This window comes from Adiantum capillus-veneris, chromosome 17, assembly GCF_014529385.1.
Source record: "Adiantum capillus-veneris isolate H3 chromosome 17, ASM1452938v2, whole genome shotgun sequence".
Classification (NCBI taxonomy): domain Eukaryota; kingdom Viridiplantae; phylum Streptophyta; class Polypodiopsida; order Polypodiales; family Pteridaceae; genus Adiantum; species Adiantum capillus-veneris.
The window spans coordinates 88,520,721-88,548,024 of NC_140947.1; the positions used below are offsets into that span (position 1 = coordinate 88,520,721).

At 40.9% G+C, this 27,304-nt stretch overlaps 1 pseudogene; it reads right to left on the reverse strand.

Moving 5' to 3' along the window:
• Window positions 1–2,865: 2,865 nt before the first annotated feature.
• Window positions 2,866–23,865, reverse strand: LOC147437663 (uncharacterized; annotated as a pseudogene).
• Between the last annotated feature and the right edge of the window lie 3,439 nt (window positions 23,866–27,304).

The following is a 27,304-nucleotide window of genomic DNA, read 5'->3' on the forward strand; positions in this document are numbered from 1 at the left end:
ACTTTCCAATGACAATATGATCAACAATTGTGTCTACTGTGTCTATTATCTTTGTAATGAAATGACTTTGTAATTTCAAATTTTGTATGTAATTTCAGTCAATTTCAGTAAATTTGTGCTTTTTAAGTACCCTTGGGGGTAGATAAGCCTATAAGGGGCAAAAAAAAGCCTCGCCACAAGGGCACGCAAATGGCCCATCCATCAGTTTTGGATGGGCCATTTGCGTGCCCTTGTGGCCAGGCTTTTTTTTGCCCCTTGTAGGCTTATCTACCCCCAAGGGTACTTAAAAAGCACAAATTTACTAAAACCTATTGGTTTTGCAACATTATTTTATATGGATCCTTGTGGACACCCTTTTTTGGCCATTTCAAGCTTTGAATTCCCTATAGGATATTAAAAAAAAAAACATATTGTGAAACCAAGCGTCTATGCAACATTAATTTGGATTTTTCAAATGTCCAATGTAATTGGACTTTTTGGTGCAGGGGTGTACTAGGTAGAGCTAAAGTAGGTGATAGTGTGCTCGAAACTTCATTTCATAATTGATTTCACCTTTTCTAGTGTCCTTGAGTGTGAACGTATACTGGAATTTCACCTTTTCTAGTGTCCTTGAGTGTGAACATATGCTGGAATTTCCATAGAAAGGGTGCATCTAAATTAATGATGCAAAACCAATTCATTTCAATAAATTTGTGCTTTGTAAGTATCCTAGGGGGTAGATAAGCCTACCAGGGGAAAAATAAAGCCTGGCCACAAGGGCGCGCAAATGGCCCATCCAAAATTGATGGATGGGCCATTTGCGCGCCCTTGTGGCCAGGATTTTTTTGGCCCTTGGTAGGCTTAGGGAACATAAAATACCTAAATTTATTGAAATTGACTGAAATTACATACAGAACTTGAAATTACAAAGTCACTAATCAAAACAATTTTCATATCACCAATTGAAACAATTTTCAAGATTGACAAATCACATTCAAAAGAATTTGCAAGATAGAGAGACAATTTCAAATATTTTTTATTACTTCCAAAACGGTGATTTTACATCATGTATCTGAGGAGTTCATAATTTTTTTGACCATTTCTTGGCGCCTATTTTGCGCGTAAGGCAACTCCCCACTCAAGAGGGACTACGCTATGGCCTTTGGGTCAGTTGAGCCAATGGAAGCATGTATCCCTATCTGGGCAAGCACTTTACCACGAAAGCCAGTGCCAAATGATGTGCATACAAGGGATCTACGCACTAGGAACACTTGATGCGCAGTTTGAGCAATGGTGCTCAAACACAAAAACTTGCTCAAAGCTTTTAACGACCAAGTCATAAAATGGGCTTGAGGAGTAAATTCATTATGGATAATGGCCACATCGCCAGAGGGGAGTTGTCCTAGGTAATGCGCAAGGGAAGCTTGAGGTCCAAAGCCCGTCCGCTTGCCACCCTTCCTTGCAGCAAAATCATCAACCTCCATGACATCCTGTCATAAACCGATGAAGGTTGAGAAAAAAGACAATGAAGGATAAAATAGTAACATGAAATTTAGGATACAGTTTACCTCCTGCTCCTTGTCGTCCTCCTCCCTGTTTCCCTTTGCATCCAAGTCAATGCTCCCATGCACCACAGATACGACCTTTGGATCATCAGATGGGAGGTTGCATAATGGCATAGGCATCCTAGCAGCCTCAACCTTGGCTTGCGTGGCTTGGAATTCTTCATCAGCCACGTGCAACTGCTCTGCTGCCAGGACCTCCACACATACAACTACAATAATGTCAGCAACAGAGTCCCCATCTGGCAAGAGCTTGTGTTCTAGGGCATCTGGCATATTGTCTAAGGGACATTTGGTGCTGTTGCATAGCACGCTCAAGCATTTATCCATGCGCAGGCCAAATGCTTTCTCCAAATCATGCAGGAACACATACTCCTCTCCATCCACTAACACTGAGGAGAAGCGGCTGATTTCTACCTCTAGGATAGCCACATCCGTCAGTGGTAGTGGCACTTGAGTGTCACTAGGGCCAGCCGCAACTATGGATTTCTCAACCACTTCCTCAAGACCCCTAGGGTACTCGAGCCTATGTGCCTTTCCTTCAGCTGCAGGGTTCATGGGGATAACCTATTGCTCCTTGGTGTCCTTGATAAAGGACCCAACCTGAAGGTGTGGTAAGCGAAGCTCCTCCAAATCAGGTTCCTCGCTCACCAAGAAGATAAATGTTGCAAGCCGAGAAAGGTACTCCACCCCCAACTTGTGCTTCTTGAGTGCTGACACCCCTGGGGCTTGCTCGTCCAAGTAATGGCGTGCATCGGTTGCAATTTCTTGGAATCGTTGCAACCGCTTGGAGAATGGGCGATCACCTTTGTGTATATAGCGCAAAAGATCGCAAGGCACCCAGATCCCTACATGTGGGGGGATAGATACAGAATATTTTATGATGTGCTCCTCCATGAACACAAAAATCTCGGCAAATGCATCCATGTGAAGGGAAACTGTGGAATCAAGGTCAGGGAGACGAGTAAAAAAGGTGTGGAGGTCCAACTTCCCTTTGTATTTGGTGTCCTCGAGGAAGAGGATGAAGCGTGACAAAGGGGTGGATGTGGCTGCAGATGCAGAGGATGTGGAAGCATCCATGTCTAGCCTTGGGTGTAGATAGAGAGTGGAGGAGCTCAAGAGTTGCAAAAGTGAAAATAGTGAATGAGTTAGGTGGCCCCCCTTTTATAATGGACCCTTTTTTTAAGACATTAAAAAAAAGGCACTTTCACCAAAAATGATTCATCATCCCAATGCAAAAAATTATATTCAAAGGCATGATTTGCTGAAGCAAATCATGTTGATTACAACGGGGATCAGCTTGAAAATTGCAAGAGTTACAAAGTTATAAGATCGATAGCATAGTTCCATCCATCCCCTAGTCCTCCTCGACCTTCAATTTGTCTTCCATTCTCTTCCCAATCTGCGGACATTCATTACAATAAGCATCCAATGATCGACAAACCATGATGCATTGAAAATGTGGTGGAAAGATTCTCACCTTGTGACCTTGTAAATGAAATTGTGCTTGTTGAAGGGCCTCAAAACCCATAATAACCAAATGTTCTCGAACATTACTGAGAGTCCAATGCTTGTTCACTTGGACTGCCTCCAAAGCATCGTTGGGCATCTTCACTGCAATGTCAAAGCTTGCAATAGCGCCGTCTACACTCTGTAAGGGAGTCCACACTCTAATCTTGCACATCCAACGATCATAGTGAAATCGTATGTACAAGGAGGTGCGGGATTTCAAATAGCGCATTCCAATACCTGAAGCTCCAACCTTACAACGGTACGGGTCCCCATTGTTCATGCCCTCCACAAATCCCCAGTCCTCTTATAAAAGCCTTCCTAATTCCTCGTAATGCGCATCTTTACATACAAGCATTGTGGTAGTCTCCACAACTTATCCAAACTCTTTAAAAATGTGCACAAAACAATGAATAGGCAAACACCAACTCAAGCCCACAGACCTAGAAGCTTTAGAGTATTTCAACGAGTTTTGGACATCCATTATCATCTTTTGCTTGAAAGATGCTACCGAACACAAATCTGGCACCGGCCACTCCATACTTAATAAGGAAGTTACTTTGATGGGTTCAAGCATTCCAAACGCTTGTGTAGAAGTAGGGACAATATAGGAGTGAGAATAGAAAAAAATCCTTCTTTGAACCAGTTTGGTTGGGCAAAGATGTGGGAACATTATTGCTCCAATATCCGCATGTATAGCATTGATTGTGCCGGAGAGACTATGTAGTGGCTGCTCCTCCACCAACGTGGATGGAAATATGACTATAAATGCATGACAAATTTTAAGTATGAATCCATAATAACATTACACTCTGATTTCACACCTAGCTTTGTATTCTCAAAACATGTACTTACAATGTGTTGGAAATCGAGGTGGTTGTTGCAAATGCATGATCGACATTGAGAAAACATGTTGCACAATGGCTACGGTCCCTTTGTCTTTGCGGTTCTTGAAGCCAAGGAGCTTTCCTTTCCAATGAAGATCCAAGTTTGCATGATTTCGTACACGATGAGGGCCAATAGCAGATGGTTGCATGTATACCCAAGCACCTTTGGTGAACTCTTGTGGCACCCACTCATCATCTACACCTCTAGTGTTGTGGCATGCAAGTGCTATGACCTCATCCTTTGGCCGCCTTTGTGAAGTAGAGTTGGCCATGGTTGAGCAAAGAAAACTAGGAGGAGGAGAAGGACCTTGCTTGTTTCTACAATGTACAGAGGATAAAGTGATATAAGAAGGTGGATAACCCTTGTGGCAATGGGAGGAGAAGGTGGATAACCATTGCTTGGTGTGGCAATGGGAGGAGAAGGTGGATAACCTTTGCTTGGTGTGGCAATGAAAGGTGGTAGGGGAGGAGAGAGGAGCTTCCTTGCTGCAGCAATGGAGATGGTGTAGAGAGAGAGTGTGTTGGAGTAGAGGATGAGTGTGATGGTTGCAACCAAGGAGGGGTTGGAAAAGGGGTTCTAGAGAGAGAAAATCACTTTTTGCCTAAGAACTACTTTTGGGGAAGCTCTAGATAGCAAAAAAAGATTTTTCAAAAGTTTTTAAAAAAACTTGAATTTTAGGGTTTTTGGGTGCACGTTTTGACTTTCTGAGGTCAAAAAATTCTTTTTTGACCATAAAATAGTTTTAGGAGGGTTTTAAGAAGATGAAATTTGAGTTTTGAAAATTTTCAAATTTTTGGGATTTTTTTAAAACCGGATCAAAAAGGAGGAAAGTTGGAGGTTCCATATGGCCCACCCCCCCCCCCCCCCCCCCTTCTCACTAGGTAAGAGCCCATTTAAGAAGTGTAAGACTACTTTGTCCCCCTACATTTTTGAGGGCATAGAGTGTGTCCACCACCCTCTTCTAATTGGCTGGCCTCTAATTAACGTTAATCCCAAAGGGCCCCTAGAGGGTTCATATTTTTCCTAATGCACCCCGCACTCACACATGATTCATTTGTTATGTAACTACTACCATGTTCTTATCACAATTAACATAATGATTCCTTTTATCTTTCATACAGGATTTTATTAAAACAGCCCTTGAAAACAGTATGAAAACATTCTTTTAGCAAACAGACATCTTTAAACTTAAGACAGGGTCCTGTCAATCAAAACATTGTCCATAATAACCATGACTAGTACTCTTCTTGTCTCAAGACGACCTAAGGGTGAAAAAACGACACCCATTCCTTATTCACAATCCGGAGTGGATAAACCCCCAACCAAGGTTCCGGGTGCCCATACAACAAACCAATTGCCCATACAACCGGGCGGCTCCCCTAGGATTAAAAACAATATCCTAACTTATGTAGAAACATCAAGACATGACATGGAGTAGAAACTCAACGTTCATGGAGGTAACCGACTTATCCGTGGCTAGAAATACAATCATTATCATCAATTTATACTAAGGAGTCAGAGGTGTATTGAGACAAGCTGTCTTAAGGATGATCAATCATATCTTTCCTATTTCAACCAGTTTTAACCCAAACAATTCTTTCCTACATTATAAACAAATGCACATTGGAAGTTACCTTCCGTTTTCAGCCAGTTTATCCTTCCTAACCTTACGTATGCAATGCTAACTTAAAAATAAACTTTAAAAGATTTTAAATGAACAAAATAGAAATCCACCTGGGACTGCTCGTCCATGTGCTGTTGGGCAGGAGCCCGTTGTCGTGCTCTAACACGTACATAGTGAGAACGCATGCTACAAGATCTATCTTGTATTTTTTTAGATACATAATTATATTTTCTATAGTGTACATATGCATATTTAAGTATAATAATAAACCTTCTATCTCATCCTATTATTTTTCTCAAGGGTAACCTATCCTTACTTTACCATCAGAAAATACTATGGGAAAAGCATCAATAGCTCCGCCTCTTTAACTTGGGGCAAAAAGCATTGACTCTTTATTTCTACTATTTCATTATCATCTCACACCCTAACTAGATCCTATATCTAGGGTAAACTCCAATATATATATATTCTATGTATTTTTTATACTTTTCTTATATTTCTTTTTAAATAGCTACTAGGAGAGAATCAAATCCTAGTGGGACACTAGGTGGCATGATTTCAAAGATACACTTATTTAAATGCATTATTGCAAGAATGATTACAAAACTTTGTCAAGGAGCAATGTCATGCTTTCATATGGCATGAGGTGTCCTTTGGAATTAAATGAAAGTCTAGGCTAAGGAGACCACATGAAGACTTTTGCTGCCATAAATGGACCCTATTTTGATGAATTTTTTACACAAGGTTCCAATCCAAATTGGAAAACGCTTTTAAAATAAAAATCGTAGCTAATGAGCTGAAGTTTTTGCCCATATTTTTACTTTTTTATTTGGAGCCACGGTTGAGGAGATATGATCAAAATACTGGACCCCAGTCTGCCCACATCATGCAGGGACAACTCATTTCCAACTTTTCCAATTCCTGTTCACACTGGCTCCTCTCTTCTTGTGTAAACCCTTGTGGGTTCCCTTCACCTATAAAAGGGGACCTCTTCTTCTTTGGAAAAAACTCAAGCATTCAAGCTATTTATGAGAGGAATTCTTGAGGGAGTGAGTAGTAATGCCTAATTGTACTTAGCCATTAACATAAGCCCAAGCCTACACTTTCTCCTAGAGGAAGACTAGCCATTCTTGTACGCTATCTTTGGAAGATCAACTCTAATCAAAGAAGATATTGGACTTGGGTGTATCAATCAAAGTGGAATTCTCCACTCTTCTTCTCTCTCCATCAATAATGGTGCCAAAGGGTTTGTCAAGTAAGATGTGTTCTACATTGATGTTTTCTTGATTTCTTGTTGTTTTCTTTTTCATCTCTAATCCAACATACATATATATCTAATCTCATCTCGTTAACCAAACCTATCTCTCTCACTCTTAGTAATTCGTCCTCTCTACAAATTCTAGGTTCTCTTTGCTACATGTACATCTCTCCCCGCAATATCCTTATTGCCTACGGGCAAGAATAGGGCTTGGGAGGGAAACTCTCTTCTCTTCTCTTCCCTTCTCTTCTCTCATAACTACATTTTACACATACTAGAATTATCATAGATGAATAACCCACACGATGATAATTTCTATCGCTTTCACTCTGTACGATCTATTAGAATTAACGTATGGATTAGCCGTAAAATACACTTTCAACGATGTATAGTGTTTCTCTTTGGTCCAGAAAGGATCAATGAAATACTTCTATCACCGGATCCCATTATACTACCTCTCATAGACTACAACTTTTCTTTTGACGTAAGCGTAGTTATCTTGCTATGAACCAGGAGGATTTGTATACACAATTACTTATGACCATAGCCTTGATGTTTTCATCTTTGTGTTATTTTGACATTTTCTTTTGTGCGTGTGAGTGCAAGAGAGAATGGGTGGGCTTCTTTGATTGTACTTCTTTCCAAACCCTAGTCTTCATGGCATCTATGGTTTAACTCCCTTATATAGTTTTTGTCGAGTTCTCTCACAAACTCTCACAGCCATAAGCGCGGTGCTTTCCTGGCAAGACCGCAAATTTCTCGACATATTTTTGGTGAACTCGACGCGAAACTGCCAAGGTGAGAGTTTGTGGGTAACCATGGGTGATCATGTTGAGCAACAGGGTATGCATTTTGACCCAACAACAATGCAATGTTTCAAGCATTTGCAATGTTCATGCAACAACAACATGCCACTGAAAGAAGGGAGATTTCAGCAACGAAGGCCATACAAGCGGTCGTCAACAGAATGGATCAATTCAATGGCAAAGATGTAACCAAGTACTTACGCGAGTATGTGAAGGAGATGGAGCTGCATCGCGTGTCAGAAGGTGAGATGATTCAAAGCTTTGAGCTAGTTGTTGCTCCAGAAATTAGGGAGCATGTTAGGGCAATTAAAGACGGGCATGGGAGAAATTGGGAAGAACTCAAAGTAGCTTTAAAGGAGGAATATTTCATGGAGGACTCTGAGAGAGTGACCAAAAGGACATTCTTAGAATGGGTAGTCAAGCCAAAGCAAGGACTATCAATAACAGAACTACTTAGGGAATTTGAGCGGCGCTATGCACAACTCACAAGGACAGAAAGGGCCACACTAGATGCAGAGAAGACAGATCTTTTCTTACAAGCTGCAGGTAAAGAGTTTCAAGAAAATTTGGAGCTTCTTCTTGAAGATAAAGATGCTGAGCAAGGACTAAAGACCGACTGGAATGAGGTTGAAGGTGTTGTCTCACTGCTTGCCAAACGACAAAGAAGAAGGGACAAGATGGTACTAAACACTACAAGTCCTTCCACCTCAACTCCTGACAAAATGGTAAAGCCTACTTTTATCGCTCCTAAGTTTGATGAGTCCATGCTAGATGAGCTTGTGAAGGGAATGCGTGACTTGAAGGTGAAGCTTGCAAAGCTTGAAGAAAAAGGCCAACCATCAGGGCCACTTCCTAGGCAAAGACAACAGCCCAAAGAAGGGTTTGTTAATAGATGTATTTGGTGTGATAGTATAGACCATGTAAGAAGGGATTGTGATGATTTTAGTGATGCTTTGTCAAAAGATGTTGTCTTTTTTAAGGATGGTAAAATCCACTTAAGAGAGACAGGTCTACCCTTGAGAACTAACTTTGAGAAGGGGGGAATGCAAACCTTAGTTGAAGATATGGCAACTAAGCATGCCACCTCTTCAGTTGAGGCAGCTACTTATGGAGTAAAAATTGAGCATTTTTGTGATGAAGAGGTGAGTGACCATCATGGTCAGATTTGGCCAAATGTCATGCAATTAACTAAAAAGGGAAAGCTTACAAATGAGATTCTACATGAAGCAGGTGATTGCATACGTCTAGAAACAGAATGGAATGATCCAGTGGACTCATTGTCAGTACATGCCTACATTACAAAATGCCAACAAAATGAGGCAATTGTAGAAGAGAAGCGCAGACGTGAGAATGTTGATGAAGGACCATCAAAAAGAGCTTCTAGAACTGGGGGAAGAAGTGACTCAATTCCTTCTCAAACACCCTCAACAAAAGGAGCATCTCCACCTGAAGTACTCATGGAGGAATCTACAACACGAAAGAAGAAAGAGCCAACAAAAGGTAAGACAAAAGGCCCAACTTATAAACTACAATCTGATATTGAGGTTGCTACAGATTTAAAGAAAGTCTTGGAGGAAAGGATCTTGAATAGCAAGATTGAGTTCACTCTGGGAGAAGTTCTTGGCATTGCAAAGCGTGAATTCCACGAGGAGATCATTGAAATCATCAAGAGGAAGAGGCAAACCCTTGCTGAAGTTTCTCGTCCACAGGTTGAAGGGGAAAACTCGAAGACACAAGGGATGCAACTACAAAATAAGGAGAATGATGGAGCTATGGTAGGATGCTACCAATCTAGTGGGAGAGTGAAGCAAGTGCATTTCTCAAATGATGATGAAGAAGTTGAAGATATTCCTAGGAGTTACTATTCACGAAGTCATTGGGCAAGGGCTACTATAGAAACTTTGGTCAAGGTAGGTGATCTTGAAGAGCCATTTGTTGCCTTGATTGACCATGGTTCAGAAATAAACATAATGTCAAAGAGTCTCTACAACAAGTGCAAATGGCCAATGGACACAGATCATGGTTGGATGGTAAAAGTGGCAAACAATTCATCCGGTGAATTGTATGCAGCATGTCCAGGTGTGAAGGTGACAATAGGTGATGTAAAGATTGACCAAAACTTCTTTGTTCAGGATACATCTTCATATCATCTCATCCTTGGACAACCCTACATTGTGGGAGTTCGAATGGAAACAAAGGTAATGGACGATGGTTCAGCATATGCTAGGATACGTAGCAAAGATGGTAAACGTGCTGTCCAATTTCTCACAGTTTGTGTAAACCATGAAAGAAATCGTGACAACCTCAGAGAACATCCTCTACCAAAGGTAAGCAAAGAGTTTCATGATCATAGAGAAATGATGGGTTTTTGCCAAGTACCATTGTAAAGCGGGATTGCAGTGGTACAGAAAGAAAAAGGGTCTCGCCTGATCCAAAAATAGGTGAAACTTTCTCAATGAGCTCCTTGGTAACAAGGAATGGATCAGTATGTTTTACAAAACTTGAAGATTTGAAGAGATATGAGAGGCAATATGTGCATAATGTACAAATAGGCATGAAAAAGAGTGGGTTGCTAAAGCCTACTGAAAATGTTTTGGGTTTGTGTGAACAAGTTTCTTTTGTAGATACTATGGGTGAGCTTGATGCTATAATGAGGTCTAGTTTGCATCTTGAAAATGAAGTTGTGGAAGTTTGCTCTATGGAAATGTATCAAGTAATAGAAGCCTTTAAAGAAAGCCAAACAGTTGGCCCAGAAGTCCATGTTGAAACTAAATACAAGAGTGTAGCAAAGAAGGTGAAACCAGTAGCTTCACCCTTACCACCCAACAACAGGGAAAAGATTGAACAGGCTTCTTTACAACCAAGTTTGCGGAATCCTAAAAAGATCGGGCATACCTTCACAAAGGAGTCTTTTCAAGAGTTGCAGATTGGTTGCGAGGAGTTTCTAACACAGGAGGAGACAAAGTGCTTCAAAGAAATGCTTTCAAAGCATGGTAAGGCTTTTGCATTTGAGCCACATGAGATAGGATGTGTTGATCCTTATATTGTAGCTCCTATGGTAATTTTCACAATACCTCATGTGCCTTGGAATCTGCGGCCTATTCCGGTTCCAAAGGCTCATTTGCCAAAGTTAGTAGAGCTACTGAATGAGAAAATCAAAATGGGAATCTTGGAGCCTTCTTGTGCTCCATACTCAAACAGGTGGTTCACAGTTCCAAAGAAGAATGGTTCTCTACGTTCATCCAAGATATGCAACCAGTGAACAAGGTGACAATTAGAAATGTAGGTACAGGTCCAATTGTGGATGAATTTGCAAGGCGTTTGCAGGGAGGGCAATCTACTCAATGGGGGATCTCTACTCAGGGTATGATCAATTTCAGCTTGCAATCGAAAGCAGAAACTTGACAACCATGAGGACACCTTTGGGTTTGGTAAGGATGTGTACCTTGCCACAGGGAGCAACCAACTCGGTTGCACATATGATGAATGGGATGAATAAGGTCTTACGTGACTTTATTCTCAAATCACAATGCCTTTCATTGATGATTTGCCTATCAAAGGATGTGAAGAAAGTGACAAAGATGAAGCTTTGGATCTCAAGGGATGTCGCAGGTTTGTGGTAAATCACATAAATGATTGTGATAAAATTTTGTCTAGGTTGGAAGAAGTGAATCTTACATTGTCAGGGAAAAAGTCTATGTTTGGTGTCAAAGAAGTGCTCATTGTGGGGCACATGTGCGGGCCATATGGTAGGAAACCTTGTCCATCAAAGGTAGATGCCATCCAAAGAATGAAAGAAACATGCACTAGCATCACTGAGGCTAGAAGTTTTCTGGGAGCATGTGTCTTCTATGTTATTTGGATTCCACATTATGCACATGTAGCTGATCCTCTTTATCAGCTGCTTAGAAAGAATCAAAAGTTTAAATGGACAGAAGCACATGTAAAATCCATGAAAAAGCTAAAGGAGTTACTCCAGGCAGCAACGACTTTGAGAAAGGTAGACTATGAGTGTCAAAGGCCAGTGATTGTGACAGTAGATACCAGTCCTACAGGGATTGGATGGGCAATAGGGCAAGATGACAAAGAAGGACACAGGTATGTGGTAAGATTTGGAGCAAAGGTACTAAGTGCTTGCCAAAGAAACTATCCACAAATAAAGAGAGAGTTATGGGGTATGGTTACAGCCTTGAAAAGTGGGAAAGAGTACCTAATTGGTGCATGTGTGGTTGTAGAAATAGATTGTCTACCACTTCTTGGGATGATTACAAGCTGCTCAACACCAGACATTGCTATGTTGCGGTGGATTGCCTACATTAAGTCCTTAAATCCCGAGTTTAAGCACATTGCAGGTAAAGACAATACAGTGGCAGATATGCTATCAAGGGCAAGGTATCAAGATGAGTCACAAATGATTGATGAGGGAGATGATGTAGGCACAAAATTCTATTCTATCTCTCATGTCAAAGGTAAAAATGTCTGCATGACTAATTCACTTGAATTGTTCTTGAAAGATATTTATGGAGGTGATTGGCTTTCTATTGGAAGGTACTTGAGTACTCTAACAAAACAGGATGATTGGTCTGAACAAGAATTCAAGAGGATACGCAGGAAAGCATATGGGTACTTTTTAAGGGATGGTTACGTGTGGAAGCATCCTAAACAAAATGGTGCTACACCACAACGGGTTATATGTAAAAAAGAGACTCAAGTAAAGCTCATGCAAGAGTTTCATGAGAGTCTATGGGCTGGACACAGGGGTGTGTGGGCAACCTTCTCCAAGTTGAAAGAAAAATATTGGTGGAAGGGTATGTATAAAGATGTATCTCAGTTTGTAGAGTCATGTGTAACTTGTCAAATGTATTCAAATGTTCAACATCGTGATGGATTGCACCCTACATATCCACTAGCCATGCACTATAAATGGGTTGTGGATCTAGTCACGATACCTTTAGGACTCTGGCAGATGAGATACTTGGTTCTTGCACGAGAGGACCTAACTAACCAGGTTTAAGGAAGAGCATTAAGAGCTAAGACCACAGAAGCTGTGTGCAAATTCCTTCTTGATGAGGTGATTTGCCATTATGGTTGTGTGGGAAAAATCACTGCACATTGAGGTGAACTGGATGCCGAAGAAGCAAGGGAGTTCTTTTCTAGATTAGGGATCAAGCTTTCTCTTACTACAGCTTACAACCCTGAAGGCAATGGAAAGAGTGAAAGAGGGCATCCTCCTATCATCAAAGCTTTGGCCAAAGCTTGCGAAGGAAGAGTTGGTGAGTGGCCAAAATTGTTACCATATGCTTTATGGGCTGATCGTACAACACATAGCTCAGTAACTAGCTACATGCCTACGGAGCTAATGCATGGTCAAAAGCCAGTGATGCCGATTGAGGATACAATTCCCACATGGAATGTACTACCTTCGCAAGAGGGGCTTAGAAGGGAAAATCTCCTTGCACTGCGTATAAGGCAGCTAGAGAGAAGACCTGGAGACATTGAAGCTGCAAAAGAACGACTCAAAAATGCAAGGTTGAAAAACAAGAACTATTTTGATAAGCGACATCGACTCAGGAGCAAAGCAATTGACAAAGGTGACTGGGTTTTAGTGTATGATAGTAGCCTTGATAACCAGCACACAGTCATGCGTAAGTTCTCAAAAAGATGGTTTGAACCGTATGTTGTAAAGCATGTGCATGAAAATGCTACTTACAGCTTGTCAGAACTAGATGGTACAGAAGTAAAGATTCCCATTGTAGGAAAAAGGATTAAAATGTTTAAGAGAAGAGGAGACAATGATCTAGAAGATATTGATGAGGAAGAAGAGAAAAAAACAGGTGAAGATCAAAGTGAACATGAAGCTCTGGAATCATCCAGTGAAGAAGAAGACAAGGAAGATGTACAAGAGGTCTAATCTTACAAAGAGACAATGTGGCACATACCGGAGGATGTGCAGGTTTAGAGGGGGTGGATGTCGTGCTGTGACACGTACATAGTGGGAACGCATGCTACAAGATCTATCTTGTATTTTTTTAGATACATAATTATATTTCCTATAGTGTACATATGCATATTTAAGTATAATAATAAACCTTCTATCTCATCCTATTATTTTTCTCAAGGGTAACCTATCCTTACTTTACCATCAGAAAATACTATGGGAAAAGCATCAATAGCTCCGCCTCTTTAACTTGGGGCAAAAAGCATTGATTCTTTATTTTTACTATTTCATTATCATCTGACACCCTAGCTAGATCCTATATCTAGGGTAAACTCCAATATATATATATTCTATGTATTTTTTATACTTTTCTTATATTTCTTTTTAAATAGCTACTAGGAGAGAATCAAATCCTAGTGGGACACTAGGTGGCATGATTTCAAAGATACACTTATTTTAATGTATTATTGCAAGAATGATGACAAAACTTTGTCAAGGAGCAATGTCATGCTTTCATATGGCATGAGGTGTCCTTTGGAATTAAATGAAAGTTTAGGCTAAGGAGACCACATGAAGACTTTTGCTGCCATAAATGGACCCTATTTTGATGAATTTTTTACACAAGGTTCCAATCCGAATTGGAAAACGCTTTTAAAATAAAAATCGTAGCTAATGAGCTGAAGTTTTTGTCCATATTTTTACTTTTTTATTTGGAGCCACGGTTGAGGAGATATGATCAAAATACTGGACCCCAGTCTGCCCACATCATGCAGGGACAACTCATTTCCAACTTTTCCAATTCCTGTTCACACTGGCTCCTCTCTTCTTGTGTAAACCCTTGTGGGTTCCCTTCACCTATAAAAGGGGACCTCTTCTTCCTTGGAAAAAACTCAAGCATTCAAGCCATTGATGAGAGGAATTCTTGAGGGAGTGAGTAGTAATGCCTAATTGTACTTAGCCATTAACATAAGCCCAAGCCTACACTTTCTCCTAGAGGAAGACTAGCCATTCTTGTACGCTATCTTTGGAAGATCAACTCTAATCAAAGGAGATATTGGATTTGGTGTATCAATCAAAGTGGAATTCTCCACTCTTATTCTCTCTCCATCAATAATGGTGCCAAAGGGTTTGTCAAGTAAGATGTGTTCTACATTGATGTTTTCTTGATTTCTTGTTGTTTTCTTTTTCATCTCTAATCCAACATACATATATATCTAATCTCATCTCGTTAACCAAACCTATCTCTCTCACTCTTAGTAATTTGTCCTCTCTACAAATTCTAGGTTCTCTTTGCTACAGGTACATCTCTCCCCGCAGTATCCTTATTGCCTACGGGCAAGAATAGGGCTTGGGAGGGAAACTCTCTTCTCTTCTCTTCCCTTCCCTTCTCTCATAACTACATTTTACACATACTAGAATTATCCTAGATGAATAACCCACACGATGATAATTTCTATCGCTTTCACTCTGTACGATCTATTAGAATTAACGTATGGATTAGCCGTAAAATACACTTTCAACAATGTATAGTGTTTCTCTTTGGTCCAGAAAGGCTCAATGAAATACTTCTATCACCGGATCCCATTATACTACCTCTCATAGACTACAACTTTTCTTTTGACGTAAGCGTAGTTATCTTGCTATGAACCAGGAGGATTTGTATACACAATTACTTATGACCATAGCCTTGATGTTTTCATCTTTGTGTTATTTTGACATTTTCTTTTGTGTGTGTGAGTGCAAGAGAGAATGGGTGGGCTTCTTTGATTGTACTTCTTTCCAAACCCTAGTCTTCATGGCATCTATGGTTTAACTCCCTCATATAGTTTTTGTCGAGTTCTACATAAACTCTCACAGCCATAATCCCGGTGCTTTCCTGGCAAGACCACAAATTTCTCGACACCGTAGACTTTCCTCCATTGGCCTATGGCTAGGCCCAGCCTCATGATCATTAGAAGAACAATCTACAAAATCAATGAATTGGTACGCTGGATCAGTTCAAAAGAGATAAGCTGAGAAGACAACATCGATGTAGCACGTTTAAATGTTATTGAAGCAGTGTGCATGGTGAAGTACTTTCCAACAAACATTCTTACCATCCAAATGCATGTACTTGTGCATGTGGTTGATGAATTTGCAGTTGCTGGAGTGGTCCATAGTAGGTGGATGTTCTTCTTGGAGAGATTTATGAAGACTTTAAAGGGTTTGTTCATCAAAGGGCTCGCCCCGAGGGTAGCATGGTGGAAGGATGGCTTGTATAAGAGTCTCTTGTCCTCATCAATGAATTTTTGGTCCAATTGATTTAGACATGCCCCGAATGTGGACTACTAAGGTCAACGTCAAGGTGACAGGGGATGCGCCGTAGGGACAAGGCATTGTTAGGAAGATGGACATCACAATGTGAGAAAAGGTTATGAGATCTTACCTTCTCAGCTTAGACATCATGCAAAAGTGGCTAGAGAGGTACGAAGGGGAAAAGCAACAACACTTGATAGATTGCCTACAATTCAAGCGCAACCGTGCCACTAGAAACCTTTATTTTCTAGATAATCTTCAAAAATTGCCTGACTTTCCAACTGGACGGTGGTTAGATGCAACAATCTCAGAGGCAAAGAGGAATGGAATGTCGATTCTGAAGAGGAAGAGGAGATGTCAAGGGGTTGCGATTGGCATGTATATTTTCACAACTTCCTTTTTGAGCTCCACATGATCACATTGCTTTAATAACTTTTAGTCTGTTTCAATGTTGTGGATGCAGTATCACAAATATAGAGCTTTATGGTCACATGGGAAACACTTCAGAGTGCAACAGATCGATGAACAAAGGGTCACTTTTGATAGTGGTGTTAGGTCAAGTTTTGTCCAAGAAAGTAGGAGTAGTGCCAGGGATGAGAACACAGAGACTAGCCAACTTGAATACTTTGGCTATATCCAAGACATCTTGAAGATTAGCTGTAGAAAGTTTGATATGTTTATCTTTGATGTCAAGTGGTTCAAAGTTATTACCAGTGGCCCTTATGCAACTGTGTGTAAAGACAAGAGTGAATAGATTCAAGTGAACTCTAGGCGGGTGTGAACAGATGTGCAGGATACATTCGTACTTCCACAGCATTGTGAACAAGGTGTGTTCACACTAGATCCACTATGGACAGAAAATGATGAGAGTGATCTATCTAAACCATGTTGGCTCTATGTCATTCAAGTTGCTCCATTGAGCAAGCAAGTGTGTGAAGGATTGGACGTTGAGGTCGAAGAGATGATTCATGAACAAATCACAGGACCGACGAAAATGTTTTAGATTTTGAGGTGGATGTCAGCAATGAGCAATTGTTTGAATCTAGAGATCAAGTGTCAAATACTGAAGCTGATGCGGAGAGCGACGAAGAAGTAAAGTTCGATGACAAAGATGCAGAAGTACAGATTGAGATAGACATCTTTGGTGCATTAAATCTCATAAAAGATGAGAGATTAACTAAAGATTTTTGCTAGGAACTCTTTTGTAAAACTCTTTTTATTAGTCTACAATACACTCTAGATTCATTCATTCGTGTTGCAACTTCGTTTATTTGTTATTTGTATTGATTAAGCGTTTCTTCTTTAAACTAACGTATTTTGTGGGTGTTATTTATGTATGATTAGCCATGGCCAATGACGATGAGCCATACTCTCCTCGTTTTAGTTTTCCTCTCACTCCGATCGGCATGTCACCCAAGCAGATGGGCTCATTTTTGTTTCAATTCACACCAGAGCAGATCGCGATGGCACAGAACCTTTGGGTAGCAGGTTCCTCTAGACCTACTACGGCCCAACCCTACGCCCAAGACTAATGTGGTCCCTACACCGAGCTGCCCCACACCTCAGTCGAGTGTACCCCCTACACCTAGGATTCATTTGCCCCCTACACCGATGGGTGGTTCATCCTCGAGAGGAGGCAGGTTTCATTCTGGAGGCGGGTGTTACTGTGGTAGCGATTCTATCGATGCGTCCACGCCACCGAGAGAGCGTCCACCACTCTCTTCAGTAGATAGTTCACCGATTGGTACACCACATACACCATGGGGATCACACGAGCATGATCCTAGCAAGGTGTACAAGAGCAAGGATGGGGCTATTGTGGTAGATAGGGTCGGAAAGGCCATGCGACAGAGGATTCGGCAGCTCTATACAATTCATTTTGGTCACTCTCTAATGGAGGTTTAAGATAATCTCAATCATGAAAGAAAGAATTACATCATCGAGGCCATTCACAGAGAGTACAGGCCGGCATAGGGGTACGATCTAGTCTCGAATCTCTGGATTTTGAGAGTGACGAAGGCCACAATGTCACACCGTCGTTCAGAGACAAGAGACAGTTACAATGCCGGCAGTCCAAAACCGGCATGGTTGGATGCAGAGGAGTGGGCGGGGATTGCACGAGAGACACAAGACAATCCTGAGAGATTTTAGCAGCAAAGAGATGCAGCCAAAGCACATTTGGAGTCTGCTAGAGTGTCACATCTTGGGAGTGGAGGCTCTGACACACTTTGATATGAGTTTGTAAGTATTATACGTATGCTTTAAATTATTGAAAATATATATGTTATTTGAAGACTTATCTGATGATTAAATCATAATTTTGCAGGAAGTTTCCATGAAGCACCTTCCGACACGCCGAGAGAAGAACTATGGATACCAACATGGACTTGTGGCCCTTCTGACCCTGCTACGGGAGGAGAGAGAGGACGTCCATTGGGAGGCATTACCATGAGGGTCTTCTTGATAGAGTTTTATCCAGTCATTTTTATACAGTCTTCTTGGTACAATCTTTTTTGTAGTTGTGGTCTTCTTGATACAGGCTCACTGAGTGATTTTTTGCATATGTACATATTTGTAGTGCTTATGTTTATGGTTTATGTCTATGCTTATGGTATGGAAAAAATGTTATGGTTAGGGTTTGGCAGTCAAGTTAAGGTTATGGTTTTGCTATGATGGTAAGGCAATCATGCGATGGTTATGGTTATGGTTATGATTATGGTTATGGTTATGGTTATGGTTATGGTTATGGTTATGGTTATGGTTATGGTTATGGTTATGGTTGTGCAATGATGGTATGGTTGTTATGGTTATGGTATGACAAGCAAATTATGGTAATGGTTATGTGGGAAAGAGAGAGGTTTCCCTCCATAGCCAAAAGCTTCGCAACCTTTTCTTTGGTACCAATGTAAGACCTAGGAGAGTGAGAACCTGGATCCACCACCCTACCACCCTATATATAGGCCTAGCCCTAGCCCTAGCCCTAATTGGATCCCTAGTCCACACTAGTCCATCAATCTAGACTGCCTTGGCCTAGGTCCTTAACCTGCTAGGTTGGGCCTTGCCCCGTAGAACCCTTGTCCTGATAAGAAGAGAGAGAGGGCTGCTTTTTAGTGTAAAAACCTGAAATTTTTCTCTTATATGCAATTCCTTCCATGGTTGCTCAATATATGTGTAGAGCAATCCCGCCTCTTAGCAATCTTGTATTTGAGCTTGTGAGGGAGTGAATTAGGGTTTCTTTTCATCAAAATGGTGTGTGGACTTCAATTTAGAAGCACTTAAATCTCTGCAAAATCAATAAATGGTTGTCATGAAGGTGGAAGTTTGCCTATTCCTTTCAGCTGTTTGAAGTTACGACTATGTAACTGGGGCGAGGCTACATGATTCCATCAAAGAGGTTTGGATTTCGATTTAGATTTGTGCTTGTATGAGAGTTGACATTGCATGGCTGAGAATTTAGTGTTCTTAATTGCTCTTTTTGAGTCAAATTGGATGTGAATTGGTGATCCTTTTTGTCATAAACTCACTACCAACAATAAGCAAATTCCAAGCACGATAGTTAAGAGGGTTGGTGACTGTTTTTTCATGAATACTCTTAGATTTCAAACCATATTTAGGAAGGGGGTTGATGATTCTCAATAAACACTTTTTTTACAAAGTGTTTGTGACTCTGATCACGAACTCTCACAACCATAGGTTCCACACCTTCCAAGCAAGACCGCACACTTTTCGACATCACATACCTCGAATTGCATAGAACGTTCTTGCGCCCTCAAAGGCAATCACAAGAGTAGAATGGTTATCCCAAATAGTGGCATGGAAATCCTCTAATGTATAAATAGCCAAGATACCTGCAATTTATTGTCAAGGATGGAAACCCTAGCCTTTGCGACTCCTTTACTTTCATTAATTATCTTGTATTGCTCTCCCACTCTCATGAGTGAAGCTAGCACCCCCCTCTATCAGCACATGTTAATCGAGATGCTCTAAAAAGCTAGCCCATATCTTGTCAACCACATGATTATCTCTCAGCTATAAGGAAAAGAATCACCCCACCTCATAGTCAACATCCCTTTGGTGGGCAAAAGAGGAGCAAAGCAATAATGATGTGAAGTTAGCACCATTGTACGATGAAAAGGACCCATGGGGTATTCACTTCTGCATACAAAATCCTCAAAACTATTTTTCCCGAATCTTAGAAACCTCTCTCTTGAAAAACTTTAGAGGTGAATTGGTTGTGTTTAAAGATTTGTATACTAAATTTCTCAAATTTTTGTAGGTTTTCTTACCCTTCAATCTAAAGTTTCAAGATAAAATTAAAATGTAATCTTAGTGTAAATAGTTATGCTTGAGCTCCTCCTCAGCAAAGCAACACAGCTATCAAGCTAACAATATTGGTGGACAATGCATATGACCACATGGACTACTCCCATTTCCAAGCGTCTTCCACAAAATTATCGTATATATGGTGTTGGTCAAAAGAGGGAAACTAAGGTGAGACTTCACAATGGCCTAGAAAGGGTGTGTCTTCACTACTCACTGCCCCTCTCTATAGAAACAAATTCATCTCAACTATCTCTAAGAGTAGCTTACATATGTAGTCAACACCCCTCTTAAGAATCAAAAGCAAAAAAGGTTTTTGCCAATATGAATTCACAGTCTTTCACTAATTGACAAGCTTTATCCACCATGCTTAATGAGGAAACAACGGCAACAAAGCGGTTATCCCAAATACTTGCATTATCAAGGACAGGAACCCTAGCACAAGGAGCTTTGGACGGCTTACCATATGGCAAAAAATATATAATTGCTAGATATCTTACTAGTTTCAATACACACATCTAGCAAAAGTGCAAACTAGTAAGTGTGAGAATACTCCTAGATGCATCAAGTAGCAATCTTCTTACCATATAGTAAGTTGAGTAGCTATATGGTAAGATAGTTGCTAGATGAATCAAGAGAGTTCAAGCTCACTTGCTAGTTTGAGATGTGTTTGGAAGCTAGTAATACATCTAGCAACTCAAAGATATGACATAGTAGTTCATCTAGTAACTTCATAACAAAACGTGGTAATCCTCCTAACCCTACTCAATGTCTCCCCTAAAATTACCTCAACAGCCCTACCTTTTGGTGAAAGTCCTCATCCTACAACCTTTGAAATCCACACTTTCAAATAATCAATCAACCCATGGCACTTGGAACAATCCACAACAAGAGACATGACTCACAAGTAACATGAACTACTACACACCCACACAAAACTATGGCCGGATGTATTGTGCCCGGCTCACAATCGACTTATAAAGCCTTTGGCCTTATAAAATAGTGGTCATACACTAGAATTCAATACAAGGCGACTCCCACATGCAATAGTACAGATCCACAAGAATTTTCCCCATTGCATACATCAGCCCACAATGTAAGCTGCAAATTCCACCTGCTACTCCACAACCAAACCACAAGGGGTTACCCTTGCCCTCACTACCATTTGTTATGGTCTAGCCCTAAGTAATGGCTACAACTCCACCTATGTGAGTACTCCAAATCCAACTTCACCTAGTGTTGTGCCCTACTCATCCTTGCACTCTTGCAACCCTGCAACTATACATAAAAACAATCATATAAACAAAATAAAGAGAATCCATGATTATTTCTTTACATAATATGAACTTTAAAACAATCCATGTACAATCAAGGCTTGTAATTTACTTACGAGCCTTGCACCAAAAATAAGGTTGCAAGGACTACTTACATACGACAGAGATGTGAGCACAAAAGCCTTGCTCAATCAAGTTTTGTACACAAGCTAGCAGACCAAGACACCAGACCATGGTTGTAATAGAGAAAAACATACCCAACATAAAGTAGAACGGCAACGACTGCCAAAGCGACTTGAGTTAAGAAACTACATAAAGTAGAACGGCAACGACTGCCAAAGTGGATGCACCTTGAGAAAAACCGTAAAACAATGCCACAAGGAACAGAGCCCATATCTACATGAACAGTTGAAGAAACAAATAGTCAATCAGTTTCGAGAGGCTACAAACTTAAAACTCAGAAGTAACCCTTCAGCCTCCAAGACAATGTAACTTACACCTCCGCTTAGCAAGGGTCTTTGACCTAATTTAATGACTTTCCAGATAGCAAACAGTGTCATCAATACCTACACATGACAAGAATATGCTCACACGTGTGTTCAGGCTCACACGTGTGTTCTATTGCCAAATGAAAGAAGCCTTGCAGGTTAACTCTTATGCCATATTCTGAAATTGGTGACACATTAACTAATAATAAACCAATATCACAAAGATCAAAAGTACTGCGACAACTGAACCAAAATCAGTATATAAGTTGCAAAAAGACTTGCAGTGTGTTCAATAACTGGTGCGCGTGTGACTATCTCGTGTGAGGCATCGTCATCCTAATTAACACGTATAATTAATTATTAGCTACCTATATGATCATGATAATAGACAACAATGAAAACACATAGAAATCTCAAGACATGTGCAGCGGCCGTGCATACACTAGTTGGGTGAATGTGCATAAGTTATTTAATGCTACCCAATTCATTAAGCCCGAACATGATCTAGTCTTCTACAATCGGAAGGTAAAAACAGACACCAAGCACATTGTATTTTTGCAGAATGAATATGAATATGTATACTAAAATACCTGAAGGTGGCTTTTGAGGTGGTAAAGCGTGAGTCCTTTAACACCCATGGCTTTCATCAGTGTCTTAGGTGTGGCTTCTGGAATGTATAATTACCAAACCATTTCATTTTAGAGAATTTGTAGCACCTGTGAAAGAGAGGCACAAAGGTAGTTGCTGCTTACTGTCAGCTCCGCCAAGCTGTGTGACTGCATCCACAAAACGTTCATGGAGGTCAGGCGTCTAATGGAGGCGTGGCTTGGGAACTGGGGAGCACATGACAGCGATGTCGCCTGATAAACTCGACATCATAAGGCCGTGTTGGTGCTGGTGATAATGATGTTGGTGTTGGGCGGACGGTGGCTGTTGCTGTTGATGATGAAGATGGTGATGGTGGACATGGTGGGGGTGCGGATGTAGCTGTGGTGGCAAAGCCGCACCAGCTGTGACAAATCGACTTCCCATGCACATACATAGAATCATACACATGCACAAACCTTCACAAGCAATCTATTTATTAATAGAATAACTCAAAGAGACAATGGATCATATACTAAATGCAAAAATACACTCGCATCCTAGTCATAAGCATCTAAAACAAGTTCCACACACAAAAACTAAAATTTGAAAACAACCAACCAACCTGGTCACTTATGCTGCACAGGAGCTACTATGTCTGGTACATTGATACAATTGCAACAACCGATTGGTCTGTTATGCCATTCCAAATGTCAAGGATAACATCCGTATTGGCCTGCAGCTAGCAAAAGTTTACGCAATGTTTAAGATAGATAACAAGTTGACAATAAGAATCCATGATGAAAAGACTTGAAAACCAAAACCTTGAAAGGCTAGGCCTGAAAAGACCTATCTTGTAGCCATGGATAAGCAATATGTAGACAAGACACACCCCTCACTATACATCCAAGATTTTCATAATAGCTGCTACATAATCTGAATTTTCAGCCTTGTAACTTGCTCAAATGATCACGAGGAATGAAGTCCAAGCACAGCTCTGGAAGGTCGAGACGGTTTAAAAGCTGCAAGCACAACCAACAAACATTGAGTTGTTGAGCTCCAGTTCTATCGCATGGTCACATCCTTCAACTTTGACAATTATCAACATCTAGCATTGACGAATAAGACCTGTAAATCCCTTACTGGGAGCCCATATGACAACCAGGTAGACTCGCGCTATCGCCTATAGAAATTACTAGCAGCTGCGTATGAGCACGTATCGATTCTCCTTTGAGTCAGGAATTTGCACATCGTAGAGGTCGCTCAGTCGCTCAGGGTTTGCGCGCGTAGTTGGTAATTCTCTGTAGAGAAGGAAAAAGCCTGCGTTCAGGTTTTCCATTTGTCCATCAGCCAAGTGCGCAGGGGCTTATTATTTGTTGGGAAAATACCCCTCTAGTTCCCAAATTACCCCTCAAATTTCAAAAACTCCCAAAATACCCCCATAAATTCTCAAAATGCACTTCAAATTTTCCAAAGTTCCCAAAATACCCTTGCTTGTGAGAGTATAATTCTTCCAAAATAATATTTCTTTTAGCTTTTCATATGAAGAGTGATTGTCTGTCATACAAGATGCTACCCCTAGAATTTGAGTTCATTATGTAGGCTTTGGAGATGAATTGCTTCATAATTTTCAAACATAATTGCATTTTTGCGAGGGAATTTGTGACAAATTACATGCTAAGCACTCCAAAACGGATCTCAATTGTCAAACAAGAATAAAGATTAGAAAATATTAAAGAATCCAACCAAAATAGATGCAAGGGTATTTTGGAAATTTTTGAAGTTTGAGGGGTATCTTGGGAATTTCCACAAATTAGAGGGGTTTTTTGGTAATTTTCCCTTATTTGTTAAGGCCTCTGTCACCTGGACATGTGTGCGGTTGAAATGGCGAAGCCGGATTGGCTCGCAACAAGTTATGCCTCTACAAGACTGGCGTGCTTTACCCCCACCCCTCCCAAGCTCTTTTGGACCGCTACAAGTTAGAGGATGACAACAACGAGCAATACTTGAATACACTGGTGTCCTATTCTACTAAGTCAATGAGAGTAGGCTGCAGTAGTATGAAATTGAAAAGGCATTCATTCTATTGAGCTTTGGTTGTCATCACACTGTTAAAGTTTTGCACTTGAAATTGAGCACGTGTGTTATAAGGGACTTCTTGAAAGTGGACCCCCCCCAAGACTGAGAGACCACTATCGTCTACATTGGTTGCCTTAACCATGATTCCACCATGGCTACCCACAAAGAAGAGGTATTTGTTTTTGAGATTACGATCCAACATCCCAGTGGAAGACAAAAGCAGATATGCTTCATTAGGGGATGGATGGGGTGTTGGAGGGCCACTTATCCTGGGAAGGCTTAGTTGGTATTGTTGGGGTATAAAGCCCAATGTGGTCGCCCAGGTAAGTGGGCGGGCCGCCAAGTATGTACACATATTCTTTTATAAAAACCTCATAAGAACTCACTATGCTCTACACATTAGAGGAGAGTGAGTTCACCATATCGTCGTGCTCTTCGTCTCGCACTCTCTCTCATGTCACACTTCCGCTCGTACTCCTTCAACTGGTATCAGAGCTCAGATCGAGGCTCGAGGCAGCACTGCAGGAGGCTAGAGTCACCAGCTCAGATTGGAGTGAAATTTGACAGGCAAAGACACGGGAATCAGAATGTCTCAAAGATAAAAATCAAAGGAATGCCCCTCGAAAGAAGGTGGTGAGATAGTTGTTCCCGTCGGATTTAGTTCTCCCTTTTCAGGAGTATCATCAATCAGTAGTGTATTAGTTGCATCAAAGGGTACACCGATTTGGCTAAACGGTTTGTACAAAAGAGGTAAGTGTGGTTTTTTAGGGTGGTAGTGGCCCTCGACGGTAACGCATTTTCTTTGATCATACAAAAAGGCAAAATCTGACGTGTGACCACCGCATACACTGCAAACTATTGTAACTAGTGGAGACAAGTTTTGCCTTTGCATTGAAGACCATATGGAAACTCTGAAGCGCGGAAGAAGAAACTGAATAAATTCCTTGGTTCCTGGACGAACCATGACTCGACAAGTTCCCATCCGAAACGTTTGCAAATCCTCAAAGGGTTCTGTGTCACCAAGAGGCACGCGCATCAGCAGCAATCCATTGAGGTCCAAGATAATCAACCTATGTAAAAGTTGACAAGTACATATAAGTAGTTAGAAGCTGAACATATTTTTCCATACTTGAATAGACATTACCGGAACAACCGTATCTACAGGTAGCAAGGGTCCATACTGGGTCTCTATAGTGTTGATGTCGTTGTTGCTCTCCTCTGCTTTAGCTTCATCATTCACATCTTCATAGTCATCATTCACATATTCATCAGGGGTCTCCCCCATGGATCTTTCTACCTCATTCAAGGTTTCCTCCAAGGTCTTTTCCTCTGCCTCGGTTGACCGGCTTGCCTCATACATCCTTGCCTCATCCATCCTTGCCTCATCCATCCTTGCCTCATCCATATCAGTTTGCTCATCCCTAGGCCTGCTTTCCTCATCTTGGGTTTCATCCATAGGCTCTTTTGGCTCCTCCACTGGCTGACTTGGCTCTTTCATTGTCTCCTCTGGTTGTACACTAGCAACTTCCATATGCTCATTTGACCTTTCCTCATCCTCGGCTCTTTCATCTTCTGCTGATATGACCCCCTCGACCCGTTGTCGTGGTGGAACATCATGTATTGTCATATCAATAGTGCGGTCATCCAAGCCGCTATCTTCAAGCTCTCTGGGGCTAGACATAGTAAGCAGCTGTTGTATTAAACTTACCCGATATCTTTGTAAATAATCATATGTGTAGTTTTTTAAAGCACTCTGCAAAATTGAAAGACCACATGGTGAGAATTCTTCTATAAACTAAACCAAAACTGACTGAATGCATTGCCAAATGGTTACCTTAGTTATGAAAGGTTTTAATGGAAAGTAGCTTTGCAGGACATATTCTGCATGGAGAAGACATCTCCAGCCGTAAGAATTTCCATCGGTTTGATTTGGGACAGGTACATCTTTGATTGGGGCCTTGTATAATTCATACCTTCCACATAGCTTGCCATAGGCAAGCAACAACCTCTTTATACAACTGCACAAAGCAGTATCAAGATGTTAGCTTGAGGCTTCAAATTTACATGGATATCTATAAGAAACACTTTCTGATACATAACACTTACAGCCTAATTTCAGGGTGGGTTCCTTTTATTGAATTGAACACCCACACTGCTAGTTGGTCAACATCAAGGCATATGAGACTCCAGTGATGGTTGTTCTCATATGGAAAGATGATGACAGTAACTTCCAGCATAGCACAATGGAGAAACCAACTCTCAAAGGTCCCAGATCGACTGTTCTTCTATCTAATAGTCACTGACATTTGTGGATCAAGAAGAAACACCTCCGTGTGGGTTTGCAGTGGGAGTTGACTTTTGATCAAGCTGTAGAGAGTATACCTGAGTTAGCAAACCTATTATCTGAGTTTTCAAAGCTAGCAAGATAGTAGCACTTACTTAAGACAAGCATAGATAATTGTGCCTGAAATCTGAGCATCTGGATTCTGCAATAAATTAATGTCCACTTTTTCCAGAGCTAGCTTTCTGACTCCATCTACAAATGGTATTTCTGCAAGCAAACCATCCTTCATTGAAAGTAGAGTTTCTTGATTGCTTGCCTCTATGGACAGGGTCACATTGCATTCTGTTTGGCTCTGGGACTCCACTGCTACTTTTTCTTTCTCCTTAAGCTCTGTTTCCCTCATGTCCTCTGTTTG